Here is a 25,494-nt window from a genome sequence, read left to right as displayed (position 1 = left end):
GATCAGTGTTCATGGATCTAAGAGATCTGTTCATGGAGCCTTTGATAAAATTTACCACCGCATTTTATCCTTTAAACTTGAACTATCGGAATAAGAGGTCCTGCTTTAACTGTGATACAAAATTACCTAAAAAGTAGAACACAAAGTTAGAATTAATGGTGTTCTTTCTAAATCAATGATAACAAACATTAATGGCCCTCAGGGATGTATAGTTAGCCCACTCTTGTTTTTAATATATGTTAACGACTTGCCTGATTGCCTGCTTTCTTTTAACTGCGTTCTTTATGCAGATGACACAACTATCTTTAACTCTGACATTTGTGTAGGGAACCTAGTTTTAAAACTTAATACCGATTTCAACAACGTGTTAAATTGGTGAAATATTAACCAGCTCAATATAAACTCGTCTAAAACTAAATTTGTTTTATTCACGTCCCACCAACGCTCATTCGCATTCATTCCTTCGCTCTACCTTGGTAATAATCTCATCGCGCGTAGTACTTCCTGTAACTACTTGGGTGTAGAACTTGATTCTAACCTTAAAATTTCATCAACACATAGCCAACGTTAGGCAGTGGGCAACATATGGAATAAGGACATTTTAGGAACCTTGGTATGTATTTAACCAGAAAAGACTACTCTCTTTACACTATTCATTTATCCAGTCACATATAAACTAATGCATTGCATGCTGGGGCAATACGTATCGTATCCACTTACAATAATTACAAGTATTACAAAACCAGGCTGTTAGAATAATTACATTTAGTCCTAACCATTTCAATTCCAAACATGTATTACATAACTATAATATTCTTACTGTGGACGAACTTATTAACTTTAGTCTTGGTACGTTTCCATACCGACAACTAGATAACGCTCGCCGCAACAGTCTCATATCTCAGTCTTGTCTAATGAATACTAATCTTAGGCGATTTGCACTAAACAAGAACTTTATTCTTCCCAAGGTACGCACAAATTATGGTAAGCAGAGTATCCGTTTTTCGTCCGTTTCCTTCTGGAACACACTACCTCCTACTATTAAGTCATGTAAATCATATCAGTTTAAACGACAACTAAAAGACCACATTTTATCATCTGCAGCCACTTAGATAAGTATATTTTTTTTCCTTTTCGCTCTTCCAAATGTGCACGTGGCTACGCGACACAAGCAAAAGTTCATTTGGTTATGTCTCATTATCCATTTACTTTCATAATGGCGTAATAGCTCTGTAAGTAGTCAATTGTGATAATAATTATTATACTTTTTTACTAGCATGTCTGCAGCTGATTTGTATTAGTACTGCCAAACCTAAACCAATTCTGTTTGCATTTTTTTAAATATTTTACCCTATTTGTTGCAAATGTTGCTTGTATTTTTACTTATACGCTGTACAGTAGGTCCCATTACAGTGTTTGACCTCGGGACATCCTCTTGTATAATATTCCCTTGTATTGTATCTTGTCTATTAATAATAAACCCTCATTCATTCATTCATTCATTCATTCATTCATTCATTCATTCATTCATTCATTCATTCATTCATTCATTCATTCATTCATTCGTTCGTTCAAGGCAATCACTTGCGTCGAGCTCATGAAGATAAGTAACTAAGCGTTACTATAACATCAAATTTGAGCTGGACTCCACATATGGACACCACTGTAGGAGAGGCCAATAAAACTTTAGGATATTTGAAACGTAAGCTCAAGCTTGCTTCCCCAGAAATAAAGCTAACCGATACAAGATGCTTGTGCGTCCAATGCTGGAACACTCCTGCGATGTGTGGGACCCGTATACAAAGGAATCAGTCGCACGGCTAGAACAGGTGCAGACACGGGCACTAGGTTTTACTTCTTTTTCCGGTACTGAAGGCGTGACTCTGCAACCCGCCTTTATAAAGTAGCGAACCTGTCCCTTCATAGTCAGTAAAGGAAAAAGAAACTTATCCTGTTTTTCAGTATAATGAACGACTTAGTATTGACAGACAAGGGTCTCTACATTGATGAAGGAATGACACGAATTACCCTTAATAGGCACGACAAACACGTGAGGGAACCACATTTAAAGAAATAACTGTTCGAAACATTCCCTTTTGTCGTCAACCGCACATGAATGGAACCGTCTTCCTGCACGCATTGTAAATGCTGAAACTCGCGATTTATTTTCAACCCTTGTTCCACATCGCTTGTAAGGATGGTATTTGGTTTGATTGAAGGTATTGAAGCGCTAATTTTTTACTCCTATTTCCTTTAGATGTACTACTGTGTTCTTGTTTTATTGCAATGGATTGTTTTTGTATTTTTGTATAGCGTTATTGTAGTGATACGTTATGATACGCGCCTCTTTTATTGCATTATTGTCCCGAAAGGCAACTGTATTAATTTAGCGTTGTACTGACTTACGTTGACCCCTTCTATCTAGGTCCAATGTTGGACTGATAGTATGTTAAAATAAATTATAACTAAGTAAATACAAGCGTTCTTGAAGTGTACGTTATGTACGCGTCTCACTGGGTGAATCGCTTCGCATTTCATTAGGATCTGCTGAATGGTCTCCGGATTATTGCTGCAGCATACACATCCTTCATCTTGTTGCGAATATTTCTCGGGTATGTTCTTACACTTACGAAACCAGCTCGATCCTCAAATAGCAAGGCACTGTCCTTTATAATATAGTACAGAATTTCCCTTCTAAATTTTTTCTTCCCATTCTTGTAAATCTTCACAGTCATGTTTTGTTTCCACTCATTGCATCGAATTCGCTATCTCTGTCTCTCTCACTTTCTTCTTGATGACTTTGATGTCTATATACAGTGTGAATTACCCTGTACTTGGTTGCCAACTTCCTTGACTTCTTCCTCCAGTCTGTGTGCACGCTTTTCAAGTACAGATAACTGTGTACCTTCTGTTCCATTACTTGCCCATTACGCATGTTGGACAAATCAAACCATAATTCGCTATTTTCCAATCGTCTTTCTATATTCTCTTAAGATAAAGCGTGAACGAGAATAGAGACCCGAGCTTTGAGATGTGTTGCGTTATGAAATGACCGCACACTGCATCTAGACGGCCCTTCTCGAATAAGCTGGCTCATAAAACTAAGGACGGCGCAATGTACTAGATCTGCCTGAAATTTCCGCACAATTGGCAGCATCACTTTTTAACTTACACCGTCAGTTTAACTTACACCGTCAAACAAGTATTAAAAATAAACCTACTCACATTTTCTGTAACGTCTTGTTGAGCAAACCTGATGTCGGTATTCGACGCTTTGGCGTCGCTGACCGTTGACTCTCGGGCGCAGCGTCCAGTTGCTGTGCGCCGCACAAGATCCCCTGGGCGCGAGCCATCTGTCTCAGTTATCATTTTGAATGCCCTATAGTAACAAATGTTGCTCGATTCTTCACTTGTCGCTGACCTTGAGACACTTTTCCATGAATAATTAACAACACATGGAAGCCGTCCTATAATCAGCGAAGACACTGACGTATTGCGTAATAACGTGAAGGCAATTATCCCTTCCTGATATAATTGCGCAATCGTCGGGTCAATTATTGGATGCGAGCTTACGCACTATCCTTCGCTCCTGCGTTGAAGCGGCGGCTGCACATCATGACACTGTGTTAGTTCTTCATTCGCTGCTTTCGCACACAATATCACTCCTAGATTAACTACCCGCGATGTTTCCTTTGCCGTGGCGCTATTCTGCTGTGCACTGCCTGTTAGATTGTCAGTCACGGCGGTCGCTTTCCAAAAGAGCGAATTGGAAACACTCGTGTGCCGAGCTTCGAAGGCCCATCAAGGAACTTGAGGCGGTGAAAAAATTATCCGCATCCCTCCGCTGCGTCGCTTCTAAAGGGAATCTTTCTTTGCCTCTTCCTTCGACTTTCCCACTGCTGCTGCTGCTGCTTCTGTGGGCTGCTGTCGCGCACAGCGCGTCAGGGGGTAGTTTAGAGCGTGTAGATAGATGACAGCGGGAGTAAGAGAGAAAAGGCGACAGCAGAAACTCCTTTTCACCCCACCACGTTCAATGTGCACAATGCCCTCTGGAGCTCCATGGCCGTCGCCGAATTAGCCGCTTGACAGCTGTAATTATCCTTGACTCCCCTAAGAAGCATTGCAGAAGCTGCAGCGCTTCCCTTTCTGCTAACGTGCAAGGCCAGAGGGGACGCAGATAGAACTGTAGAGAGGAGAAGGAGAGGGCGAAGAGGCAGTTCCAATATAATAGAGGGGGTAGGGGTGACGGGAGAAGGCGAGGAAACCCCACTACTGTACGATAGCGGTTGCGGGGAAACAGGATAAGCTTAAGTTCAAGATACGGTACTGTACGTTGCTGCAATTTCTGAAAAATAAACGCCATGCAAATATGTACAGCGGGTAACTTACGCAGGGCATGCAGAAGCAGAGCCGCATTAATTAAAGCGCACCGCAGGGTCCAGGAGACACTACGGAAGCCGTCGGCCGTCAAATGAACAATTATGTGGCCGCCGCGTTAGCTTTGTGGCTATGACATTGCTAGAAGTCGTGGCTTTGATCCCAATTGCGGCAGCCGCATTTCGACGGGGGCGAAATAGAAAACGCACGTGCACTTAGATTTTGGGATACGTTAAAGAACAGCACGGTGTCAAAATTAATCCGGAGTCCGCCCCTACTGCTTGCCTCTTAATCCGAGTGTGGTTTTGGAACGGACAGCCCCATAACCCAATTCAAGTTTAATACTTTTGCCACAGTGCAATATGTCATGTAAGGAAATGACCACGCTCAACCCTCTCAGATGTCATAAAATATGGTGCACAACAACGGCTGAAGCAAACAGCTCTCCCTGTGTGTTCTGCGTACTACGCAGACAAACAGCAGTAGTACACGCAAGGTAGCATTTCACATCAACTCGCCACTCTCGTATTAGCCTAAACGTTGAAGAAATTAACCTTTAGCCGTCAACATCACCGCTAATTATCACCAATCAAAGCATTCAGCACGGGAAGCTTCGCTTACAGGGATTCCCACAGTGCGTGGGATCTGCATAATTGTTCCTAAGCGCTGTACTGCTCATTTGGAGCAAAATCAATTCAATCAGTCAATCAATCCAACAGTCTCGACGTCAATTAAGCAGAAGCTTTAGCGCGCGAGCTCCTATTTAAATACATGAGCAAGGAGAAATCATTTTTGTCGGCAACCACTGCACTAAATGTGATGAGGCTTGTTGCATTTAAAGGAACAAGTTAAAATGTAGGGACTGCTGGTAGCCAATTTTCGATTTCGGCCGTCAATATTTTAATAAAATTGTTGAACGTTGCAAATTTGTTCTTTAAAAATTGTTGAATATCCCACACAACGAAACTATGAAGCTTACAATTCTGTAACTCAGCAATGAAATATGATATCAAAATTCTGTAAATTGTATATAATAGTACATCTAAAGCATACAGAATTTATGCATTATATGTGGTTCTCAAATAGACCAATAATATTTTAGTAGGACTTTTGCAGTACCCTTGCAAACAACGCAATACATTCACGTAAGATGTAGATTGATAAATTAAGTTTGCCCGCTTTGGATGCTCTAACGGACGCAATTTACAGAACTGCGATATCTGTTCTTAGTGCAGAGCTACCAATTTTGTAAAGTTAGTGCTTCCCTTCTTTTCAAACTTACCAATTTTTGAAAGCTCTTTTCAAAAATTCGCGCCCTAAATATAAATTCCACTTCAAGTCACTAGAAATTAACATTCTCCCTCAAATCCAACAAATGTAATCAAAATCGACCCAGTTATCTCAGAAGGGCGTTTCTGCGTTTGACATGTATTTGAATAGGCGGCATCGGTGTTGGGCCCGAGCTGAAATTTCCTCTTGAACGTACTTCCCAGCGATATCGTGCCGAATTATCCGATAAGCAAGACACCTTGACTAATTCAATCAGAAAAAATGCAACGTAGTAACGACAGTGAGAGAGAGAGAGAGAGAGAGAGAGAGAGAGAGAGAGAGAGAGAGAGAGAGAGAAGAAACACGCAATGAACCCATGCTCACGTCATGTCAACAAGAATGGCTTGTTGCCTCTGATGATTGCGAACTGTCAAACCACGTAATTAAGTAACGTTTCGCTGCATGTTTCAAGGGATGCTTCAGGAATTCCTTACCTCGAGAGGTGGCAAGCCATCATATGTCAGACGGCGCATTACGAGACGATGGGTGGATCAGCTGTACGATAAGCACAGTGGGAGACGGGAAGTACACTTGCGCCCTAGTGATGACAACACTATACAGAATATTTCAGAGAACACTTTCAAAAATATTTAAAGGTTGCCTGTGGCTGATAGCCAATTCTAGTTCATGGGCTGGTCTACACAAAGAGGCGGACATGCGCAAAAAATCGAAATGCATAATGGACTAGTTAACAAAAATTCACTAATTAAGTTTTATAGCAATTACCTTATCGCCTATATTGCAATTTACAAATTATATCCGTGGACTAGGCAAGGCGGATACACTTGGAACGAATTCTCTGGATGACACCAGTTTCGAAATATTGATTCGCGAACTTTGCGAGAAATTTATTGGTGTTCCAGTTATTTTTGTGCCTCTATGCATAAAACGACGTTTTCTTAAGAAAGTAACTGGAACGCCAATGCATTTCTCCGCAAAGTTCGGGAATTATTATTTCGAAACTGCTGTCATCCAGAGAAATTGTTCCAAGTGGATCCGCCTTGCCTACTCCGTGGCTAGAATTTGTAAATTGTAATATGGGCGATCAAATAATCAGACAAAAAGTTAATTAGTGAATTTTTGTTAATTCGTAGATTATGCATTCCAATTGTTTGTGGAAGTAATGACAGCCTCTTCGAGTAGACCAGCTCATGAAGTAGAGTTGTGCTTTCTGCCACAGGCAACCTTTAAAAATAGTTGAAAGTGTTCGGTGAAACGCCTTCTATATGTGACACACACAGGGTGCTGTGTGTGCCACACAGCACCCTGTGTGACAAAAAAAGGCTATAAAAGGCTATAAAATAAAAAGGCTATAAGCGCAGCGAACATCGCGTTTTAGCAGACGAGTTTCTAGGGGAGGCAGACATACCTTGCCACTAATAACGTGAGCTAATAACGTGAAATTCAATAATGATCTTTTTATAGTACTTTGGGGGCAGTTTAAACTAGGAAAGAACAGCGCCAACTAAGAAAATCACGAGCGGGAGAACGACCAGGACAGCGTCGTTCTCCTGCTCGTGATTGTCTTAGTTGGCGCTGTTCTTTCATAGTTCATGTATGCACCATCTAGCCCAAATGGATGTCGTTCTGAACTATGTTAGGAGAGGCAGTTGCTTATTTGGTGAGATTGAATAATGCGCTCTCATTTTGTTTTTAAATCTTGAATGTCGCACCTGATTCGATATATTTGTCATCAAATTTCAGCGGTAAATCGCGGGAAATATTGAAACCGAATGCCGCGGGAGCGCATAAAAGGCAGCCCCGCTATCACACGAGACCGAAACACACGTGACAACCGGCGAGAGGAAGTTCGAAACCACACGTCTCGGCCAATCGCGGCAGCTAATGATACGACACGCTTCGGCTGGCAAGCATGTGCGGCTGTGAGTCAGTTCGGGATTTCGAAGCCCGGCATCCTATCCTTCTAACTTCTCTCTTCGCCTCACATGCGGCGGTGTTGCCGTCTGACGCGCAACGGGACACGCTGAGTCCCGATATTGCCTGATCAAGCTTTGGAATTTGAGGATGACTATCTCGAATTAGGTGCGATTCTCAAGATATTTAAAATATAGGTGTGCATGAAAACGGCACTGCCTCCAAATTACCCATTTCGACAATTGCCCCCTAGGCACTAATAAGAAAAAGTTAATAAATGAATATTTCGTAATCTTCCGAAGCTCACGTGTTTAGCGGCAAGGCATGTCCGCCTCGCCTAGGAACTCGCCTGCAAAAACTTCATGTTCGCTATATATGCTCATTAATTTTTAAATAAAAATCCGCATTGTCTAAAGAAAATTCTCTATATACCATGCGTAAACCTTTGCAGATAATCATTTCATTGCAGTACAATGACTGAAGGAAAGGAAACGTTCATAGGCGTTGGCAGTAACTTATGTGCACAAGGCATAGCACACCATGGCCAAAGGTACCGTGCGGTCTTCATAGGCGACACGCTGAAGAACGCTGCAAGCGAAGCTCTAGACTAGGGGCCTCGACGAACCACGTTTCCTGTCAATCTGAGGCTATCTGAGCAGCGGCATGCACTCTACACATTTGACACTTGAATGGCTGCGTGACACCTGCGTGCTCGCAGAGTTTACAGTTAAGAACGTGCTACAGTGCTTTCACATTTTTTTTTAAAGGCGAAAGCCTTTCTAGGCTCATGGTGAAGTTTGTGTCAGCTACCTGACCGTCGGAGTGACCGCCGAAGCGTCATCACGCCATATGAAGACAGATTAAAGACAGATTAAAGAATGAAGATTGATAGGGACAGTTAGTGAACAATAACGGTAGAATAGAGATTAGTAGAGGTTAATAATGACTAGTAATGTCTAATAATGACTGAATTGACTTGTAATGACTAGTAATCGCTATGAAATGACCAATATGTCTAACGACAACTTGTAACGACTACGATTAATTAGAATTGACTAGAAATGCTTAGCAATGACCAGTAATGATTAATAATGACTGAAATAACTTGTAATGACTACTAATGACTACGAAATAATAAATATGTCTAACGACGGATTGTAACGACTACAAATGATTATAAATGATTAAATATGCTTAATAATGACCAATAATGACTAATAACGTCTGAAATGACTTGTATTGACTACTGATGATTATGATATGATCAATATGTCTAACAGCAACTCGTAACGACTACAATTCATTAGAAATGACTAAAAGGCTTAGTATTTACCAGTAATGACTAATAATGACTGAAATGACTTGAATGACTACTAACGACTATGATATGGGCAGCATGTCTAATGACGGCTTGTAATGACCACAATTGATTACAAATGACTCAAAATGCTTAGTAGTGAGCAGTAATGACTAAAAGAAAGAAGAGAAAGAGAATAGACAAAGAGAAAGAGGCGAATGATAACAGGAGGAAGAGTAGGCTTTCGCAATTCACCTTTTAAGAGAGATCTCAAGCGACCCTGTGATTTTTCTTTTGCTGCTACCATTGGAAGATTACGAAGCATACACGGAAGAATCCGAAGGGCCAAAGCACGAAGACATCCTTGCTCACAACCCCATGAAGCGTCCGCCGCAGTTCGGGCTTTGGTTTACGCCGTTCCCTGCAAACGCAGGGCATGAGTGTAAAGGCAGAATGCAGAGCTCTTTTCTTCTTTGCGGGAGTAAATAAAGCCACGACAGAGCAGCACGGCGATGTTTCAAGGGAGCGTGCATGACCGTTCACTTTGTTGGAAGAGAGAAAGAAAATACGGCGACGGACCACGGTTATCTTGATATACCTCGGTAGCTCTGCGGGAAACGTGAATGAGGTCCCCTACATTGAGTGGAAAACAAAGGACGATCTGTATTTCTTTTGTTTCGCAGTGCGTGAACATAATTTGAAGGCGCCTATGTGTTATGAACTAAATATGAGGTATGAATATATGAGGACACGAGCTGCTTTCCCTCGCGTGCAAGGCTTCGGGGTGAAGGTATAGGGAAGGGGGCGGGAGAGTTCTACTCTGGGCGGCCCGGGCGGCCGCGCGCGCCCTGCCTGGCCGCTGTGTCTTGAACGGGTACACAGTCCGCGCTGCGCTGTGTTTTCGAGACGTAGTTTGCATTGGGCTGCGAGCGGCAGCAAGAAAGTCAATTCGCTCACTGCTGCTGCCGCGTTTCCTCACTGCACCGCTTTGACAGCTAGCTTCCGCGGCCGTCGAGTGAGATGTGTTTATGTTGACTTGTGCGCGCGTGACATCATGCTTGTTAATTTTGATTGCGTATACGTTTACAAGTTTATACGGCCGATAAAACTACTATCCTTGCTTCGCACAGCTGTCCCCTAATTTGCAATCGCACGGATGCTTCGCCTTTTGGGTGAAATTGCGAATTTTTTCTTCGTTATTTTAACCTTTCAACTAATATAAGTTGACTTCCTCTATGCTTTACCTGACTTCACTGTCTATCTACTTCATAATCCCTTAAAGGGACACTAAAGGCAAATACTAAGTCGACGTGGACTGTTTAAATGCCATTCCAGAAATCTCGCAATGCTTGTTTCGTGCCGAGAAAAGGATTAGTTTACGAGAAAATTTCATCTGAAGGGTCCGAATACGTTTTTCGAAATTCAAATCGCCCGCCCCCCAACCGGAGGAGTGGTGACGTTGCATACGCCATCATCACTCTTTGCTAGCGAGTAAAGCGGCGCCCGACAGACGGCGGTACCGGGTGAAGACAGAGCTGTGGATTTGCCGCTGGAGCTGCTTTTTAATGAAGTGCTGTAGACCATTCGGGCATCCCGCGACATCATGTGGAAGTTGAATTCTCTACTACTTGCAGCTTGTACGAGTTTCGCGAGCCAGCAAAACCAGCGCAGCACTGCACGATAACAAAACTACTGAAATGCGAAAGCGTGGGCGGCACACAGTCGAGGAAAAACGAAACCTTTCGACCGCCCAAGTCGTTGTCAAGGGTAACTTCAATGAGTTCTTTTTTTCTAAAGGTAAAGTAGAACTGGACAAGTACCATTTTATTTCATTTTATAATACAATACAAGGATGTCTTTTGCAACGAGTAGTTGAGTACTAGTAACAGAATTTAACTGAGGAGTGCTTTTGTCACCGGGCAAGTGCTTGAATATCCCGGGGGAGCCTCTAATCATGTCCTGCATTTACCTCAATTTCTCGATTATTGAGCCTTTGTTTGCGATAATATTGATGCCTTAGAGATTCCCGAGCACTAATCTATCACTTTAGCTTGACCTAGTATTTGCCTTTAGTGTACCTATCAGCTGAAAAAGTAAACCAGCATTTTTTTTAGCCTCCCCATGCAATGAGTTAACAGGAACGTAAATGCGAAGGTGGACATGAAGGAATGGCATTGGGTACACATGATAGCAAAGTTTTGTGCAGTCGTTTTGCCAATGTGGTTGCTCTGTTCCAATTGAATCATCGCGTGTGTTTGACGTCATAACGACCATGTGTGCTTCCACAGTGTAAGAGCGCGAGTCCAACGGGGAGGCTTTATAACGAAACTTTACATTAGCGCTAGCAAGCTTCCTTTGATCTGTGTTGAGAACGGTGGAGACTCCCCCTCATCACTCGCGCGAGGGAATGAGGAGTTGTCATCAGCATTCTAAGTGTCGCCCAATGGTACAACCGTTAGGTCGCCGAGTGGATAGCGTTCGATACCCTCCACAACGGCGTTATCTGCGGGGCTGTTTTACCTCACGCCGGTACTTCGCAGGAATCTCGGATTTCCTGATGTGCGTGGTACACATTAGCGCCCGCAACGCAAGCTCTTGGTTACTTCAGGCACGGGGGACTTTGCCTGAGCGACTATAGCTGACTGGACGGACGATATATCACAGGGGGTCGCGTGAGCGTCCGGTTCGCGTAAGTGGATAATTCTATTTGCGTTAAGTGGCTTCCACTGCTGTGACCACGCACGCACAATGGTGTAATTACGGGCGCTCGGTAGGAGAATAAAAAAAAGGACCTCATTTGTTACCGCCCATACTTATCCCGACAGGTGGGTTCTTACATCTCTAAGAGCGCACTGTGGCATGTAAGCTGAATCAAGAGAGAACCGGTCTTCTCGTGAATTATGCAGCGATATTTTGACAAGCGTGGCTAACGTAACTGAGTGATGGACCGTATATACAAAGAGAGGGAGCGCGTAAAATGAGAAACACCGGAGCCAGGTTGGTAATTAATGACCGCACGCGCGAAGGGCCTTCAAGAAGTACGACACGGAGTTCGACTCCGTCTACGGGAAGAAAGGGTCACGAAAAGTTCCGCTAAAAGGAGCCGCGATGAAGAAAAATGCTTCGTAAAAGCACCACGCAGTGGGAACCAGTTCCTTCTATAGCCTCCTTTCACCGCAGGAAGGAAAACATAACAAAAGGCAAAGGCGAAAAAAAAGTAAACAACAAGCCACGAATGAAATGTCCACGGCATTTTCTGCTTTGCGAAGGTCTTAGTATCAGCTCCCCTTCCAGCTGCAAGGGATGCGCCCCCATTCCTCCCTTCCCTGTTCTATGCACTCTTCAAAACTCTATAGATCCCTGAGGGCATAATTTTGTCTCTGTGCAACAATAATCTTCATTAATCTTGCGTTCGTTTCCTTTCATTAAACGCCATGCGCCCTGAACTTTCCTGTGAAGAACGCCGTGCTAGTATTAGTCTGCCATAGCGATTCTCACGAAGTCGCGGGTGCAGAGCGTGAAAATAAAGGATATTCGCGCAAGATTGATGACAATTATTATCATGGGGAAGCAATTTATTCAAATAACCCGCCGTGGTTGCTCAATGGCTATGGTGTTCGGCTGCTGAGCACGAGGTCGCGGGATCGAATCCCGGCCACGGCGGCCGCATTTCGATGGGGGCAAAATGTGAAAACATCCGTGTACTTAGATTTAGGTGCACGTTAAAGAACCCCAGATGGTCGCAATTTCCGGAGTCCTCCACTACGGTGTGCGTCATAATCAGAAGGTGGTTTTGGCACATAAAATCCCATAAAAATAGATATAAATAGGAGTAAAGATGACTAAGAGTGTAGTTGCTATGGGGAAACTTTAAACTTGGTTTTCTCCGCTAATAACGAACTTTTTTAAGTGGGAAAAACTTTTCATAAAATGCTTCGCCAGACTAAACCTATAAACTTAGCCACGCTGCAAACCCTACAGCATTACCACTGAGCAGGAGGCTCACACACGAGTCCATGATCCTCCCTCCATCTGTTTCACGCATCAGTCCCTCAGCCCAACTCCACGCCAGTGTTTTTTCCCTAATTATACTATCTATTTTCCCATCGTATGCGCCACCTTCTACGTGCTAAGACGGAGAAAATTCTGCAAACGAGTGTCCCGGGCTGGTGTGGCCCTTACACCGAGTGTCCCGAGTACGTGTAACTGGCCTTATGCTTCGTTGGATGCAAGATGTCTCATCTGTTCCCTTCCAGGTCATGGATTTTGCAGGAACTTGTCTAGTATCGAAATCGTAGCGTTACTGTCTTCATTTGAAAGCCGGCCTTCGTTACAGTGGCATATTTAGCTATTTTTCATTAGGCAAATGATAACGAGAACCACAAAAATAATCGAATTAACGTACAACAGGTACCTTATGCCTACACAGAAAGTACTATAATTCTTCACCTTTCGGGCAGTTTCGCCCGAAAGGTGAAGCATCCATTGCTATAGCGAAATAGTAGACAGCTATACGAAGTAAATCGGCCGAATGAGTTTTATTGGTCGTGTAAACTTGGGAACATTTGCTTACTAACTGAATTAACAAGCAAGGTGTCAGCGTGCACAGGCAAACATGAACACATCACAGACGATGACCGCGGACACTCGTTGTCAAAACGCTGGCGCGAGCAACAGTGGCAGCAGCACCGAACGAAGTGACCTTCGTGCTGTCTATCGCTTCAGCGCAAACCGGAACACAGCACGCACAAAAGTATGAGCCGTCTGCAGATCACTTTCAAGATACAGCGCGAGCGACCGCGTAGAGTTCGGAGTTGCTGGCGCAGTAGAAGCCCCTCCTCCTTCCCTGACGTTTGGCCTCCTCGCTTTCCTCCCTTTCGCGCGCGAGATTGAGCCACGATCGTCAGTCGCCCTTGCGCCCGGGTCGCGAAGTATGCAGTTGCTGCCGGAGCACAACGCCACCCCACTCCTCCCTCCCTCCCATCCTCCTCGGCCTTTCGCGCGACGGAAGACGGCGCGTTTGCTCTCCGCTTACCTCCCACGCTTTCATCCCTCGCGCGCGCCAGTTCGAGCCGCGATCGTCGGCTCCCCTCGCGTGCTGTTACTCGCACATACAACATGCGGTGCGCGGCGACGGTGTTGTCGCCCTTGGAATTGGTTCGGAATATCACAGCGACGCCGACGGCGTCGGCAAAATTGCGCCTGTAGTGTGCATATAATTGCTATCGTAATAAAGAAAGACAAAAAGGAAACAAACTGATCAGATCAAACGGTCTCGATAAAAGAACGTACGTAAGATTGACGCTTTTTCTAGGCTATAACGGAATACTTAAGGTAATTAGCTGATGTGAACGTGTCACGACTCTCTCTTGACACTAACTGCCGCGATACTGTGTCAACAAGGAGCACGCTGAATTTGTATGGTTGCTTGAAAATGCTTGTTTTTTTCGTTTTCTCAATCTCAGGACTTCTGCGCAACTTTACGCAGCTACATGTTACAGTGAACTTGTTGCCTGCTGATGGGAACGGAATGTATCAATCGGGGCATTGGTCAATGTTCTCTACTGAAATAAAATGGAAGGACTTCATTAATTTATTCATGGGGTCTAACGTCTCAGAGCAGCTTTAAGGCTATGATAGGTGCCGTAGTGGAGGGCTAGGATTTAGTTTCACCGCCGAAGGTTTTTTTCATGTGCACCTAAATTTTAGTTGCACGAGCGTTGTTGCACTTCGTATCCAGTAAAACAAACCCGCGACCTGGAGATAACTGCAGAACATCAGGTCCACTGAGCTACGTACCGCGTTTGCTGGAAGGACCCCATCTTTCCGGTAATGTAGATAGCGCATACATACGTATAATTACTTTAGCACTGGACTTTATTGTAGCATTGAAAATATTCAGATGAACTATAGTGGTACGCAACTGAAAGCGTGTTGTCGCCAACGCTACGGAGGAAATCGCCCAATTCACTGCATGACCTTTATTTGCAGAATTAGTCAAGAACACTTAATGGAATCCAGAAGTCTCAGAATATGGAAAAATACGGTTGCGCAGGTGCTGCCTTTGAAATTCACGCCAGCGATTGGTTTCGGCTGCACTGCCGAAGTCAACAGACGTGGTCATTCTTGATAACGAGAAGCACAATGAAGAACCTGAAATCTCGGCCGCCGTGTCACTTGCTCGATGGCACTGCTCTATAGCTTAAATGCGCTGTTACTCAAACGTATTTTTATAGTCAACATAAAAAGAGAGTGTGAAAAAGGCCCGCGTGGAGCATGTGGGCTCATAGCCGCCAACACCCCCGAGTGTTGCCGGCTCTGCGTGTCTTCATAGCCTCCTGCACGGTCAGCTAGAGTGTCTCCTTTAAAGAACGGATGCTTTCCAATGTCGACGGGATAATGACAATTCCGTATTGTCAGCGCGACAAATGCATGGACACCTTCGACGCGGAGTGTAGCAATAACGACTTCGTTGTCACGATGGATAACATGATCATTCCTTGTTGCAAGCACGCGGTTGTGCAAGGTTGACGGGCGGAGAGCTTTGGCACCGGACGTTGCTTTAACAGCTATCCACGAATTGTAAAAAAAAAAAAAAGTCGAACATGTGGCGCAAGCACGCACACGTATTAAAGTGGCAAATGTGGAATGACACACCAATGTTTCTCAATTGAAATGTCTCGGCTTTTCGCACTCTAGTGATGTTTATTTCCTCTGCTATAAACTTGCCTCAACACCGTCTGAGGCTGAGGTAAATCACGTCGGTCGCGTTGAAGGTGGGAAGCTTTTAACAGCGTTCGCTCACGTCCTTATGTCTCGCACGGACTCGCTCAGTTCAAGTGTTGTGAATCAATTTACCAGGGAAAGAAGCAAACACGCAAGAATAAAAAAGAATGAAAGGAATAAGGACGAAGAAAAATAACGTTCAGCCTCTTGGAACTTGTATGTGTTGGTTTGGAAGTGCGTGGCGTAGGCGCGGACCAAAGTGTGCTGCAAGCGCCCGTTTTCTCCCCGAGTTTGGGCAACAGTTCGTCGTATATCTTCTTTTGTTCAGTGCCAAGGGTGCCTTCGTCGACGAAATAAAAGCTGGCGCTCAAAAGGGGCAACTTAAGTGAACGCAACAGTGCGCTCGAAAACGAACAAGAATCGCAGGATGCAATAAGCGCACAAAAAGTGACCAATGGCATTCGCGATACAAAGGGTCTTCCGGTGTTTACACGAAGACGTATCTAGACAAGTGAAAGCAAAAAAAAAAAAAAAAAAATAGCGTGCGTTGTGGTGAAACGGAAAGGAGGCTACAGTGAAGACCCAACTTTCAGATTGACTTCCTCCGCTTATATTGAATGGAACAATTTCCTGAGGCCTCCTGTAACTCTCACGTTTACTTATTTGTTTATGTGTTTACTCATTATTTGTTCTTTAAGCAGTCCTCAAAGTAAAGCGAGCCATTGCGCTATATTCAGAAGGAAATCAGAAGGAAAAAGTTGTGCGCTTTCGCGAACCAGTGTGTGCATGTCTGTGTGCGCGCGCTTTACAGTGAAAATCCGAAGCATTCGAATTGCTTTGACAGAGCTTACCACGCAATGACAGTGCTGAATTATGGGCCCGGTTTCACGCGTAAGCGCGCGGGCCCACGCTCGCCACAAAGGAGCGTGGAGAGGACGGAAACTTGAAGAAAATAAAAGGGGGAAGCGACTGCTTGGAGAACCGTCTCGCAATAAGAGGCTCGGCAGATTGCTTTGTAGCCGTCTCTTTTCAGTCCACTCCCTCGTCGTCGTTTTCCTCGCAATGCGACTCCAATCACGCTCACGCAGTGCCTTCTCCTCGATCGCCTCTCATTTCATTCGATCTACTGTATACACATCCAGAGGATCTTACGGACTGTTGCTCAATGACAAGAAAAAAAAAAGACATGCCGGAACCAAGGCGGTCTTTGTGCCCACCGTGCCGCGCAGCTGCAACATTGACACGTAGCTGCACGGGAAATTCTAGAACTTTTTGTTTTTGTTTGCTCCTTATACGTCAGTGCAGTCGCAAGTTCCTGTCTTTTGGGCACCAAATTGCTTCCTGGTGCTCGAATTGCTCGGATGCGAACATTTACTTTTTTTACGCCTTACTATTATTTTCTTCGTCGAAGCATAATAACTTCTTTTTCGTCGTTTTTTTTTGACGATCAAGATGAACTCGATCGTAGAAAGGCGGCAATGAAAAGGCGTGAAAAGCTCTTACTGGTTATCAAAGCATCGGCTCTTGTTGCTTCCAGATCTTCATATGACCAAAGACCCCACACCTTTTATTGCGATAGCAATTATAGGGACACTCAAAGCGCATTTCTGCCATCGGCGTAGCCATCGCCGTCGGCGTCGCTGTGAGGTTCCGCATAAAGTATGCGGAACCGCGCCGTATGCTGTATGTGCGAGTGAAAGCGGGCGAGAGCGACCCGGCCACGCGGCTCAATCACGCTCACGAAAGGAAGGGAGCGCGCCGTCTCCCATCACGCGCAGTGCTCAAGACAGATGTCGATGTGTGGTTCTGGAAGGGCAGACAATAGATGTCGATGTGTGGTTCTGGAAGTGCAGACAATAGATGTGGAGGTGCGTTGAAACGAATTTCTTCGAGGCGCGTTGTATCGTTTGTCCGTCCCACGTCGCGTTCAGGAATGATTAAGGGAACGACGTACAGGCAGAGTAGAAAATTTTACCAAGTGCGCGTTCCACGAGAAACTCGAATGTCAGCCTTGCATTAGCTTGCAGCCGTTGACACAGTACAAAAGTATATTGATCGCGTATGCAAGTGCGCACAGAACGCTTGAAGTCCAGGCTTTGTGGCCAGGATGAGGAACTATGCTTTTTCTAAGGTCCCGCATCCTGTAAGCTTTTGATCCAACCTGTACGCACATATGGGTTTAGGGTTTGTGAATCTTGCGAAAGAGTATTATTTGTCATTTGTCCTCCTTGTCATTTGCCTCACACTCGCTAAATGGACCAGAATCCAGGCTCGCTGAACTACCTTCTGTATATGTAGTGAGGGAAGGTGGGAGATACATGCTCTCTCCTAAAAAAAAATGTATGCAAACAGGCCGCCGCTCACTGTCTGTTCAGCGTGCACAATAGTCAGCTAGAAGAAAAGCGCGTCCGAATGCCTTCGCACTGTTGCTCATGTGGCCATTCTCAGTGCGTTCTTACCCCGCGCAGGAATAATTATTTGCTACCGTGTGCGAAAAGTCAACGAGATATTGCTTCACTCCACCACTCCACCCTTCTCTCTCTTCTGCTCTATACATCCCCTGGCACTATCGTTCTGGCCCCAATAAACGGGCGGCGCGCATATCTGGTCGCCCTGTAAATAACGCCCTGAAAGCAAGAGCATACAACGGACTTCCAAACTTTCAAAAAAAAAGCAATATGCTTGCGCCATGTGTGAACATTTCGTATAAATTAATCGTAGTAATCAATTAATTCGAATTTAAGAGGAAGTGAAGCAATATAAACTAGAGGGAAAAGAATAGCTCCTAAGCTAAACTGTCCAACTAAAGTGTGTTAAATATGTGAGAAACGCTGACCTGCGTGTTTTAAACACAGTCTGTGCCTGTGTATCTGTTTCTTCCTACGTCCTCGTACAGTCGCGCTTATACACTATACTGCATGTTTTGTTCCCTTATAACCTTAAAAAATATTTGCTCCAGTGGTGCTTTGTTTTTGCTAAAGGTCATCTTGAAGTTATAAATCTTCTTAGACCGTCATCGATCATATTGTTAATATTAGTGCTTGGTCAAAATCGGTTGGTGTACTAACATGTGCAGTCGTATTAAAGTAAAACACCTTGTGGGGCTAGTTGGTGCATAGCTTTAAAAAAATGAAGCGCAAACGGTAACGGCACACAAAGAAGGAACAAAAGACATGACAATGCTCTACTTGCAACTGTGCAAGTAGAGTTGCAAGTAGCGCCTTGTCCTGTCTTTTGTTCCTTCTTTGTGTGCCGTTACCGTTGGCGCTTCATTTTTTGGAATGCAGTCGTATACCTGCGGAAGCGTACCATAGGCAACTAAGAGCGCCACAGCAGCCATTTCCGAATAGCGTGAATTAATCTGAAAATTGAGAATGCCTCATTAACATGACAACAAACTGCACAATGTTGCGTCTTGAACCTACCGTAAGAAGCATGAGGAGATGGTTAGTTTGTCGACGTACCTAGATATGCTGTCTTTATCTGCTAACCGTCACGGTGTTGCGTTTCGCCTGCGACACGTGGTTTTGCCGGCGCGACTGCGGCGGGGCGGCAGACATTTTGGCCCGATCGTCGTCGCCGCAACGCTCCCCGCCAGGTGTTTCCAGGCGCGACTGCGGCGATGCGACCGCAAAGGATCACCCTCTCCTTCCAGTCATTGTGCCCGAACCAGGCGATGCGAAAGCAGGGATCACCCTCTCATTACAGTCATTGTGCCCGACCGGCAGCGCTACGACAGTGTGCGTCACCATTAGCCCATTGTACATTCACGTGCTCGTCTATTGAGGGGTTCCTTCTTGCCCTCAACTGCGAGAGTATAAAAACAGCTGCCCCCGGACGCCAAAAAGAGGGCTCCGATTTCTTCTGTTGAGTAAAGTGCTCTCCCGTCTCTCTACTTCGGTCAACCTGACCGCCAACTCTTTGCGATGTTAAAATAAACAAGTTGTTTTGTTGTTACCAGTCGACTCATGCTTTGCCGGGACCTTCGGATGCTTCCAGTTGTACCCCAGGCCGCCAGGCCAACGCTACCCTTGGGGCTTGCGACCCAGGTACAACCACGGGCGTCAGCGCCGAGTTCCCAACAGATCGTACCAGCGGTGCGATCCAAACATCTGGTTGGCAGCGGTGAGATCGCCTCCGACTTCAAACAACTGTCTGCCAGCGGTGAGATCGCGACAACGGAGGCCAGCAGCGAAGAGATGCAGTTGACTGTATGCTGAGCAGCTCAGCAACGATCCGGGAGCAGTGCAACGAGCCCTGTGTGATGACTGGTTGCCTGCAGCGGAACGACTGCGCTGGACTCTTGGCTGCGAGGTTTGGTGAGTGCGGGACTTTCTTCTTCTGACCTTTGCCAGGCTTTTGTTAGTGTCAGAAACAGAGCTGGTAATTGTGGTTGTCGTTGCTGCCGGGTTAGTTTGCGGCAAGACAATAGTAAGCAGTAGAGAAAGCAGCATTCAGAGCAGCCATGGATTTGAAGTCGTTGCGCAAACCGAAATTGTTGGAGCTTGCAAGAGAGTTGGGTCTGGATGTCTCAGACAAACTCAGAAATCCAGAACTGCTAAAGGCTATTCTTGAGTTAGCGGCTGAGGATGACGAGCTGTCGGAATGCCTTGAGACCATTGAAGAGAGGGAGACTGCAAAAGAAAAAGAAGAGCGTGAACGTAAAGAACAGAAAGAGCGAGAGCAACAAGAGCGTGACCGTCAACACGCTTTGGAAATGAAGCGTCTTGAGGTAGAGATGGAACGCGCTCGTAATGGAAGTCAGGCACACGGTGCAGGAGAACGCGTATTGTTCAAAATGACTGACCTGATGCGGCCGTTTAAGCTTGGAGAGGACATTGGTTTGTTCCTGGTTAACTTTGAGCGAACGTGCGAGAAGCAGGGGTTCTCTCGGGAAACGTGGCCACAGCGCTTGCTCACTTTGTTACCCGGCGAGGCGGCCGACGTAGTCGCTCGCTTGGATAGAGAGGAGGCAGAGGATTTCGACAAAGTAAAATCGAGTCTGCTAAAAAAGTACCGGCTGTCTGCGGAGGCGTTCCGTCGGAAGTTTCGGGAAAATGAGAAAGGCAGAAGTGAGTCATATACAGAGTTTGTGTATAGGCTTATGTCGAACATGCAGGAGTGGCTCAAAGAAGAGAAAGCGTTTGGTGACCACGATAAAGTTCTGCAGCGCTTCGGGCTAGAACAGTTTTATAGTCGGTTACCGGAGAACGTGCGATACTGGGTCTTGGATAGGCCAGACGTGAGTACGGTGGCTAGAGCCGCTGAGCTAGCCGAGGAGTTTGTGACGCGTCGAGCTCGCGGAGCTAAGGACGGTCAAAAGGGTGAATTTGGCTCGAAGTTTGAGAGGCCGAAGTTCACGCCCATGAGATTAAAGGGGGACACGCGTAGTGCGGATGCGAGTGAAAGCAGTCCGACCAGACGTAAAGAGACGGCGGCAGCCAAACGCAGAAAGCGGTTCGAGATGAGGTCATGATATTGCGCACATCGCTATACAACAAACTAGACGTGCAGTGGGAGGGCCCAGCACGAATTGTTCAGAAACTGTCGGACGTTAACTACGTGGTAAGTCTGCCAGGAAAGCGGAAAGCACAGCAAGTTTACCACTGTAATCTGCTCAAACCTTATAGACAAAGGGAAGCAGTGGTGTGCATGATGGTAAACGTTCCTGAAGAGCTTCCGGTCGAGCTTCCGGGACTAAGCTCAGTGACGAACAGGAAAGACACCGATCAGGTCATTAGTGACTTAGTCAGTGGAGCATCGCTGTCGCCTGAGCAGAAAACCGAACTACACCAGCTCTTACAAGAGTTTCAAGGTCTGTTCTCTGGGAGGCCTGGTAGGACTTCTGTACTTACTGATGATATAGAACTTACCTCCCCAGAGCCAGTACGATCCAAGGCGTATCGGGTGTCACCCCGCCAGAGCGATATTATGGAGGCTGAGGTAAAGAAAATGCTACAGCTCGGTGTTATTGAGGCAGGTGAGAGTGATTATACCTCCCCTTTGATTTTAGTTGAGGTACCGGGCAAGGAACCTCGTCCTTGCGTCGACTACCGCAGGCTTAATTCCATCACTAAGGATCAAATTTATCCGATCCCTAACATCGAGGAGCGCCTTGAGAAAGTTAGTAGCGCTCAGTTTATTTCCACCCTAGATCTTGTCAGGGGTTATTGGCAGGTTCCACTTACAGAAGAGGCTAGTAGGTATGCGGCGTTCATTTCACCAATGGGAACATTCCGTCCTAAAGTGTTGAGTTTTGGTTTGAAGAACGCGCCATACTGTTTTTCAAGCCTCATGGATAAAGTGTTGCGGGGACAGCAAGAATTCGCTTTACCGTATCTAGACGACGTAGCGATATTCTCCGCATCCTGGTCTGAGCATATGACACACTTGCGGGCAGTGCTAACCCGCCTGCGCGAAGCGGGCTTGACAGTAAAGGCTCCTAAGTGCCAGTTAGCACAGGCCGAGGTTGTCTACCTCGGTCACGTGATTGGTCAGGGTCGTCGCCGCCCCTCTGAAATAAAAGTGGCCGCTGTGCGAGACTTTCCGCAACCGCGCACCAAGACCGATATTCGGTCGTTCTTGGGTGTCGCCGGCTACTATCAGAGGTACATCCCTAGGTACTCTGATATCGCGGCTCCCCTGACGGATGCTCTAAGAAAGAGAGAGCCTCAAACAGTCGTCTGGGACGAGACAAAGGAAAGAGCTTTTAGCGCCCTAAAGAGTGCCCTAACAAGCCAGCCTGTGCTACGATCGCCAGACTATACAACAGGGTTCATTGTTCAGTGCGATGCTAGTGAGCGAGGCATGGGCGTTGTACTGTGCCAACGGGAAAATGGAGAAGTAGAACACCCCGTCCTGTATGCTAGTCGTAAGCTGACCAGTCGTGAGCAGGCGTATAGCGCCACCGAGAAAGGGTGTGCGTGTCTCGTGTGGGCCGTTCAGAAATTGTCATGCTATCTAGCCGGCTCGAGGTTTATCATTGAGACGGATCACTGCCCTCTCCAATGGCTGCAGACCATCTCTCCCAAAAATGGCCGCCTCCTGCGCTGGAGCCTCGCTTTACAACAATATTCCTTTGAGGTGCGTTACAAAAAGGGGAGTCTCAACGGTAACGCCGATGGCTTAAGTCGAAACCCCTAACGTAGGAATCAGCCTCAAAATTGTTGGTTACTGATGTTTTTCTTCCTGAGGCAGGATTTTTTTTAACATATTGCTTTTGTTTAGTGTTTCAAAGTGATGATATGCTTTCTAGTGCAATTTTCCAATTTGTGGACGCGTTCTGAGTGATGCTAGACTACTGTAAGGAACTAGGCAGTGGTATAAAAAGGGGAAAGAGCCTGGCAGGGCTTAGTGAGGGTTGTGCCGTGCTTGCTGACTGAGCGGTTGAGTTTCAGCGTAGTTCTAACGCTTGCCGGGAACGAGAGCAAAAATGTGAACTCTCCCGAAGTCACTTTGCAGTGTCCCGTGCGAACCTGAACGAGAGAACGAGGCCTTCTCTGTGCGCTGCGCTCAAGAAACGTCGAGGGACGCCCGACTTCGGTTATGAGCATCATCGAGCGACATCCCTCCGGACAGCGGATGCAGTCCCCTGTCCATCGGGATCTCCTTCCCCCGGCGGGGCGGTCTGTTGCGTTTCGCCTGCGACACGTGGTTTTGCCGGCGCGACTGCGGCGGGGCGGCAGACATTTTGGCCCGATCGTCGTCGCCGCAACGCTCCCCGCCAGGTGTTTCCAGGCGCGACTGCGGCGATGCGACCGCAAAGGATCACCCTCTCCTTCCAGTCATTGTGCCCGAACCAGGCGATGCGAAAGCAGGGATCACCCTCTCATTACAGTCATTGTGCCCGACCGGCAGCGCTACGACAGTGTGCGTCACCATTAGCCCATTGTACATTGACGTGCTCGTCTATTGAGGGGTTCCTTCTTGCCCTCAACTGCGAGAGTATAAAAACAGCTGCCCCCGGACGCCAAAAAGAGGGCTCCGATTTCTTCTGTTGAGTAAAGTGCTCTCCCGTCTCTCTACTTCGGTCAACCTGACCGCCAACTCTTTGCGATGTTAAAATAAACAAGTTGTTTTGTTGTTACCAGTCGACTCATGCTTTGCCGGGACCTTCGGATGCTTCCAGTTGTACCCCAGGCCGCCAGGCCAACGCTACCCTTGGGGCTTGCGACCCAGGTACAACCACGGGCGTCAGCGCCGAGTTCCCAACAGATCGTACCAGCGGTGCGATCCAAACAACGGCTAAATAAAGAAGTTGTTTTTTAAAGTGTGTAACGTAGCAGTCTGTAGTAAGAACCAGCTTGAGAAAAAGTAAAAACATTATTCACTCCTACGTTCACATGAAAATATTTGTTATATATGCATTCGTTGTTCTTTATATATGCGCCTTCTCATATTATGCGCAGGTGACCTGGAGGTGACACAGGTCATCCACGGACAGGACGACTCCGAGGTTGAAGCTGACCAAGGGGTGAGTGTTGACCATTTCTCACCACCGTGGCTTCTTAGCAGGTTTCCCATGCAGTGTCCGTTTTGTGCTTTTTGTCAAGGGGCCATCTTGATTTCACCACATGAGGTTTACACATCTAGAATAACTATATACAACCTACTGTACTTGATTTTTAGCAACAGTGAAGCTCAGGTAGTTTGTAAACAGCCTTTTAATAATAGAAGGTGTTGCTGAGCCGGTTCAAAAGCGGACACTTTAGACGGGACAGCAAAATAAACACAAACACTTGTTAACTCACAATAAATTTATTCGAAGCATATAGCATACTTACTGGGAGAGAAGTAAGGTGCGTAGATGACATCGCTCATGAGAGGCCACGAATTTGACACTTTCTATTACTTCGCGCCCAAATCTGTCTCCACTCTTGAGCAGAATTCAACGGCTACAAAGCAATTGCTCACAGGCACAGTACCGATAAGAGCTAAAACTCAAAATTGTTTAAGCTGGTTAACGATTGCAAACATTTTCACTTTCCATGTTTTTTAAACATCAACATACATAAGTTGGAAGTGCCTTTCCGATTTTTGTGAGAGGGCATACGGCAGGAAGACGTAAACCGATTTCTGTTGAACCCTTGAATACGTTTGGAAGACCCTCCGGCCATAAACGGACCTCTACTGAAGTTGCAGACTCCAGGACGTCGAGAATCTGGTTTGTTCAATGTGACGTTGCACTCGCTTTTGCGTTGTGCGATCATCCATTGAACATAATGACATGGTCGCATTCCAAAACATTGCCGGAATAATCGTCGATAATTTGATGGTTTCATTGCATTCTAGTTTTAGTTCAAATGATGTTTGTTTGGCTAACTAGCTGCACATTTAGCGAAAAGGCATTTGTAAAAGTAAAGTGTTGCTCCTTTGCATTCTAATATTATTGAGCACCAATTGACTTTGACGTAAATAATTTTCTTCACAATGAGAATGTCCTACGATTTTTAAGATATCTAAATTATTTCTTGAGATTTTAAGTAATAAACCCTTAGGGAACCGCACTACTGCAGTGAAATGAGTTTTAGCTATTTCTAGATGTAATGGCTGAGCTTTTACAGATGAATTCTGCAACGATGACTCTTTCAGTTCTTAGATATTAACATCCTGTTTTGGGAGCAACGCGTATGTTGGATTCAATTCAGCGCATAGTAAGATTGTTAATTGAGCTATAGCGTCTGTGTACCTCGAATCGCTGCTAATGAGGTCTTGTGCTCATGTGATGGCAGGCCAGTTTTAATAACCGGATTTCGCGCCTTCAGTCATCTAGTTTCGCCTGCTCAATATTGGTATCTGTGTCCGAGAACCTCAATCGGAAACTGACATAAAAAAAAAACAAATTTCAGAGACAGCTAAGACTGCTTACGTGCGGGAATGCGAAATGCATA

The 25,494-nt window shown here is 45.7% G+C and overlaps 1 long non-coding RNA gene across 3 annotated transcripts in view; it reads left to right on the top strand.

The window, feature by feature from the left end:
- Nucleotides 1-25,494, top strand: part of LOC142570214 (uncharacterized) — a 50,631-nt gene that overhangs the window by 5,626 nt on the left and 19,511 nt on the right. For all 3 annotated transcript variants that reach the window (XR_012825660.1, XR_012825658.1, XR_012825659.1), the window contains exon 3: nt 24,013-24,077. This is a non-coding gene — a long non-coding RNA (uncharacterized LOC142570214). The remainder of the gene's footprint in view (nt 1-24,012; nt 24,078-25,494) is intronic.

Source organism: Dermacentor variabilis, chromosome 1 (genome assembly GCF_050947875.1).
Source record: "Dermacentor variabilis isolate Ectoservices chromosome 1, ASM5094787v1, whole genome shotgun sequence".
Classification (NCBI taxonomy): domain Eukaryota; kingdom Metazoa; phylum Arthropoda; class Arachnida; order Ixodida; family Ixodidae; genus Dermacentor; species Dermacentor variabilis.
The sequence above is the reverse complement of the archived record's forward strand: the minus strand, read 5'-3'. Positions and strand labels throughout refer to the sequence as shown.